Here is a 6645-nt window from a genome sequence, read left to right on the forward strand (position 1 = left end):
CCCCCCCGCGCCCCGTCCTCGCGACCGTGCACGGAATGCAGCGTGCTTTCGTGAACGTTGGTTTATTACTCTTAAATATGCTCCTTGTAGGAAGTTGGAAAAGGTGGAAACAAGCTCCCACGGCCGCTCCCCGCGAAGACCAGCTGTTGCTGCGGGTGCCCTGGGCGCCTACACGTGGCTCTAGGGCTCGGCTTTCTGGCTTGCCGGGGTCTGTGGATCGCTTCCACGCGCTTAGAGCCCAGACGCCGCCCGCTGCGCCCCTCTGGACCCCTTTCGATCACTGTGCAGAGGTGCGGGCTCCCGAGCCGCGGGAGAATCCCCCACCGCGCCGGGTCGGTGACTTACAGGGACCCGCGGCCAACTTGACAAGCGCGGGCCGCCTGTGCCTCCACCGGGCAGGGGGCAGGGGGCGCTCTGACACTGCGGGACGGGCCTCTTGCCCGACTCCCGGCGACTCCTAGAGCCTGCTGTGACGGGAGGGATTTGCAGCTTGAGGTCCTGCAGGGACTGTGCAGGGCTGGAGGGGTGGGATGGGGTGGGGGGTGGAGGGGTGGTCCTCTGGCTTCTCTGGGCCTCCGTTTTTGTCCCGGTGGTTGGGGGAGGGAGTTGTACAGTGAGTGGCAGGTTGCGGCACCTGGTGCTGGCCTGGCTGTGGCTGACTAATCTTGCCGTGGGTCACGGAGATCGTGACAGTCCTGTGCCAGTGAGGTCTGGCAGGCCCTGGGTGTGTGGGGCCAAGGGCAAGGCCAGTGCCTGGGGCCCAGACTTGGGCTTGCCTCTGTGCCCCTGGATGGGAGGGAGAGGAAGGGGGAGCTCGGAGGGGTGATATCCCTCTCACTTCAGGGAGAAGCCAGGTGCTGGGGGGGGGGGGGCTTGGGGGGGGCAAGCTTGCTTCTGAGTCCTTTGAGGCTAGTGACCAGCTCCATGGCCTTGGACCAGTTTCCTTATTTAGGAAGTGGGAGCAAGGTGCTGGGTCAGGGACAGTGTTGAGTTCTTGGTCCTGCCTGTCTCCTCCTCTGCTCCTGACCTCTCTGAGAATTCTCAAGCTCTGGAGGGCACTGGGATGGTCTGAGACTTGATAAACACGTAGGTGTCCTGGGCCCTGCTCTGCAGGTGGGTTCTGTAGGTCTGGATGGCCCCAGGAATCCTGCTGCGAACAACCCTCCTGGGGTTGTGGACCCCGTGGGCCTCAGCACTGGGCAGGGAGGTGCTAGGGTCATGGGGTGTGAGGGAGGTACCCACTCCAAGCCCATTAACCTACAAGGCCCTGTCAAGAGTGAGGGATTTTAGTGGTTTGGGTGGGTACCTTTGGGCAGGACCTGAGTCAGTGTTTCACTTAGGAGGGCTCATTGGTCCTGGGAAGTGAGGACACCCAGGGCTTTGGTGGCCTGGGGGGTCCTAATCCTAGGTTCACTTGCCCAGTGCCTGTCCCTGTCCCCATGGGTCTCAACCTGATGAGTGAATAATAATCCAGTCCTTCCTTCCTGGTTGTCATGGCCAGTTCATGCTTTAGATTCATTAATCCCTACAAGAGCCCAGCAAAGATGGTAGTTCCCAAACCCAGTCCCAGGGAGGTCAGACAGCTCTTAGGAGTTGAGGCTTGACCCCCATGGAGTGTGGTGCCCACATAGCCGGGTACGTGCAGTGGAGTTAACTGAAACTCCAAACCCCATGCTCATGACAACAGTGACCCCATGTTCTCCAACCCAAGAGTGGTTGGGGCTGGTTTGGTAAGCAGGGCCCAGGGTGGGGCAGGGTCCAGCCTGGTCTAGAGGCCAGGGGTGGGGGAGGTGGCTTCCACCTGTGGCTTCTGTGCCCCTCACCTGTTTCTGCTGCGTGGGGCTGAGCCCCAGTCCCCAGGCAGAGTTGTGACCCCGCGCTACCCTGTCTGGAGCATGGCCCTCTCTGGAGCGGTTCTGCCAGTTTGCCCTTGGGTGTAGCCAGGGCGCTGTCCTGCAGTGAGGAGGGTCTGGCCCCCCATTCGGAGGAATGTCTGTCTCCATGGAGCCTGCCTTAGGCTGTTCTGCCTCAAGTTGGGGGAGCTCTGCGTCTTTGGGTGCAGGAGTGGCGCCTGGCCCCAGGTGCCAGAACTCAGTCTCCCCTCCTGCCTGGCCTTGGCTGTTTGTGCTTCTCACCCCCAGAGTACGTGTGTTTGGGTAGACACACCCCCTGCAAACAGCCAGCCCCAGCACCTCTGTGGTAGCCAGCCCCAGCACCTCTGTGGTAGCCAGCCCCAGCCCTGCCCGTGGCCAGCCACTTCTCCAGAGGAAAACGCAGCCCCAGGAGCCCCAGCACGGCCCTGGGTGCCGCTTGGAACGTGGGAGCCAGGAGGTGAAGTCAAAACTGCATGGAGGGTAAACAGCTGAGGACCCAGGTTGGCCTGGTTGGGATGTCAGCTGGCTACAAAGGGACACTGTGAGGAATGCCCTCGGAGCAGAAGGGACCCATTCAGTTCGCCCAGAATGGGATTTGCCTACTAATTAGGTGGGGAGGACCCTAGCGGTGGGCGGGCTGCAGGAAAGGGTGGGATGGGTGGGGGAGCCCTTGGCCCTACAGCCGAAGAGCCTGCTGCCTCTGACAGGCTAGAACCAGAAGTCCAAAGCCGGCCCTGCAGACCAGCTGCTCCAGAACCACGCAGGGAGCTTGTTTAACGCTGGCAATCCTGGGCTGCCCGGTGGCTCCGCTGATGAAACATGGGACTCTTGATTTCAGCTTGGGTCATGATCTTGGGGTTGTGGGATCGAGTCCTGCATGGGGCTCCATGCTTGGCACGGAGTCTGCTTGAGGTTCTCTCTCCCTCTCTCTCTGCCCCTCCCCCTGCTCATGCTCTCTCTCTCAATGCATAAATAAATAACTTTTTAAAAAAATGGCAATGCTGTCCCAGTCCTCCCCGATGAAATGACAAAACCCAGCCCTAGGTGGCGGGCTTAATATAGTCCAGATCCCTGCCTGGTGCTTCAGGAGGTTCAGACCTCGCACATTGCTCCCCTCAGCATCCTGGGTAGCGGGGGTCTGGGGAGGCTGGGCGGGGCTGGGTGGGGGGAAGCTCACGGGCAGTGTGTTCCTTTGCTCAGTGCGCTGTGCACATATTTCTCGTTCTCTGTGTGCCTGGTCGTGAGAACGTCGTGAAGCACCAGGTGCTTGGATTTCATCTCACGGTGGGATGTTGTCCCCATTGCACAGGTGAGAAAGCTGAGGCTCCACGAGGTTAACTGATTGGTCCAAGGTCACACTGTGCGGGGGCTGGGACTTTCTCCATGAATCTGCCTTCTGGGGGTGGATGGGGCCCAGGAATGTGATGTTGTGGAAAACTCCATGGCGATTGGAGTGTGCAACCCTGTCGGGAGCCACGGTCCACATAACTCCATGTGGCCTCACTGCACACAAGACAAGTGTCAGGGCCACGCAGGGCTCTAGGCAGGGGAGGTGAGGGAGATTCCCGTAGATGTGCTGATTGATAGCAGGAAGACAGGCCCCAGGGGGGCCCTGGGGCTTCCTGGGAAAGGGACCCACTTCCGTGCAGGGACGCCCACCCATGCCCAGTGGTGGCAGCTGAGAGTCATTTCTAGACCCTTCTGGAGATGTGGCTACTTTTACAACAGCACGAGCTTGTTTGCTTAAAAATGGCCTCATGAACCTTGGTGGGCATCTGGTGGGCTCATTCAGGGTCGCCTGACTTTGGGCCTACCCTCTGTGCCTGGCACGGAGGCTGGCTCCCAGTAGACACTCACAGAAGGCTAGTTTGGAGTGCAGTGAATGGATCCCAGGGCAGGTACCACGCGGAGCAGCTAGCTGCCTGCTGGGGAATTACTGCCAGGGGCTGGGCCGGCCGGGGTGGTCCCACCAGAAGCAGAGAGAGGGTGAGTGGGCTCCAACGGGGCTGAGGGGTCCTGCGCCAGGGGGGTCCTAGGCAGCTCCCTGCAATACACAGCGTCGTGGGGACAGGTGCCTGGCGGTGATGGGCTGACCACAAACACAGGCCTGGGGCCGCCCCAGGGCAGCACTTGGTCTACGGCGCCCCCCGGTCTGCACAGCCACATCCTGCTGTGTTGGCGATCAGGTCAGTCAGGGAGGCTTGGGGATGTCCCTACGAAAAGCACCTCACCCTCCTGGACAGAGGCCACACACACGGTGAATTCCCGTGTGAATTAGTCCATGACCCAAGTGAGGGGAGAGCTCATTCCCATTGTTCCCTCTCAAGGGCGCAGAAGAATGTGCTTCGACAGGTAAAAAGTGGGAAACGTTTGCTTAGCTAGCAGATTGTTCCCAAAGCGATTCACAGTTTGGATTGAAAAGTGGGTTGCTGTTTCTCAAGCCGTCCCTCAAGGCCGGGTAGGTTTTTCGTTCTGGCTTGAGGCAGGAGACGGAGTGAGGCTGGGGCTCTGGGAGGCTGGACGGCACCCAGGAAGCCCCCAGGGTGTCCGAGTCTCTGGAGAATCTGACATCTGCCTAGGGGTTTGAATGAAGCATCAGTGGGCAGATGGCGTCGAAGATGAGAGACTCTAGAAACAAATCTGGGACTTCCTCGACTCTGTAAGGTCTTGCTCTTGAAACTAGAGGCTTTGAATTTCGGAGCCAGAAGACCCTAAAGAGCCCTGGGCAGGAGAGACTTAATCAAAGACACAAAGGAGGTGAGTAGCAGGAGCTGAACTTGAACCCCGGTCACGGGACTTCCAACCCAGCGCTCTCTCTGCAGTCGGAAATCGGAGTGAAGGAGTCTGGTTTGTGTCTGCTTTCTTTTAGACCCAACCCCTCGTGTGCGAATGACATAGTCACTCAACATGAGGAAGTAGGTGATTTAGAAAAACTATCAAGTGATATGTTTCTTGAATCTGGGTGTCATGGAGCAAAGGCAGCCTTGTTTCATAAATTAAACAGTATTTGTGGCTGACAGCTGCTTTACGAGGTCTGCAGAGTGGGTTCCTGGGTCTCGGGCAGCACTATGTGGTCTGAGGGATGCAGGATTTTACGACGTCTGTTTTACAGACGAGAAAGCTGATACTCGGACCAGTAAAGTGACTGACACCAAGCCCACAGGACATCAGAGGCAGAGATGGGACAGTGTCCCCCCCCCCCACCCCCGCGCCCCGGTCCCTCTGTGATCCAGGGGTCCTCAGTCTCTGGAGCACTCCAGCACGGGGCGGGGGGAGGGGTCTCCCACATGCAGCTTTATAACAGACTTCCCAGGTGCTTGATTGAGAACCCTCCAATCAAACATGTGATGATCAAATCTAGAAAGCTTGGTCAGTGATGCGATAAAGTGTCCACTCCCTGAGTGTGGAATGACTTCATCTTGGGCAACTGTTGACGGATTTGTTTTCCTGGGACTGAGTCAGACCACGTGTTCGTTATGATCACGTGCCGGCTGTCAGGAGTTTGGAATCCAGAAATCAGCCAACTTTATTGAGGACCTACCGCGGAGGTGGGGGATGAGGAGTTGGGAGTCTACAGAGAGCGCCCCCAGAGGCCAGGAAGCTGCCTGCAGCTGTTCATTGTCTGTCTGTCCTGCTAAGAGGCGTAGGTCAGGGGCACAAAGCAGAAGAGGCTTCTGGTTCTCTGAGGGATACTGAGTGAGCGACAGGTTTGGGTTTGTGCAGTGGGATGTGTGCTGCTCCTGCAGGATTTTTTTAAAAGATTTTATCTATCTATCTATTCAGAACATGAGCAGGGGGATGGGCAGAGGAGAGGGAGAAGCAGGGGCGCCTGGGTGGCACAGCGGTTAAGCGTCTGCCTTCGGCTCAGGGCGTGATCCCGGCGTTCTGGGATCAAGCCCCACATCAGGCTCCTCCGCTGGGAGCCTGCTTCTTCCTCTCCCGCTCCCCCTGCTTGTGTTCGTTCTCTCGCTGGCTGTCTCTCTCTGTGTCTAATAAATAAATAAAATCTTAAAAAAAAAAAAAGAGAAGAGGGAGAAGCAGACTCCCCACTGAGCATGGAGCCCGACTCAGGGCCCGATCCCACGACCCTGAGATCACCACCCGAGCCAAAACCAAGAGTCGGATGCTCTACCAACTGTGCCACCCAGGCGCCCCATGTTCCTGCAGTTTTGTCCTCAGGGGGTGACCCTTGGGTGCCTGTCCTGGCTCGGACATCACTGGCTCTGTGACCACCTGACCTTCACACTCGAAGTGTCCCCAAGTCTCCCCAGGATACATCCCATGAATTCGGCCCATCAATGACAGAGGACCCTCGACAGGACAGGCTTTGATTTTCTCCCTCAGCTCTGACGGTGGCTTATTGATGTCGCTGCCTTTCCGATAGTGCTTGGAAAGCAGGGCCCGGCCTCCACGGCGGGAGGGGCCTCTTGTTTCTGGTGATTTACTGTGCCTACAGCGGCGGTGTTCACAAGGAACTGCATATTTATTCCAGCACAGGAATTTGCTCCCCTAGATGCACACGTGAAGGAAAACGGGAATCGAGAGTCTGGAAGGCTTTCCGAGGAGGTGGGAGAGGCTGGTTTCTGGTTCCCTCAGCGTGCCTGCCCGTCCCCAGCTGGGCATCTTGAATCAATTTCCGGAAAACTGCCAAGGAAATCTTGAGATGGATTAATTTCGGAGATTAACCAGCAGTTTCAACTTCAGCCAGGGTTTGTAGGGTGCTTCCAGGGCCAGGAACAGTGCCAGGGGCCAGAGGGGGAGAGCGAAGAGA

The sequence above is a fragment of the Ursus maritimus genome, unplaced genomic scaffold, assembly GCF_017311325.1.
Source record: "Ursus maritimus isolate PB19 unplaced genomic scaffold, ASM1731132v1 scaffold_7, whole genome shotgun sequence".
Taxonomy (NCBI): domain Eukaryota; kingdom Metazoa; phylum Chordata; class Mammalia; order Carnivora; family Ursidae; genus Ursus; species Ursus maritimus.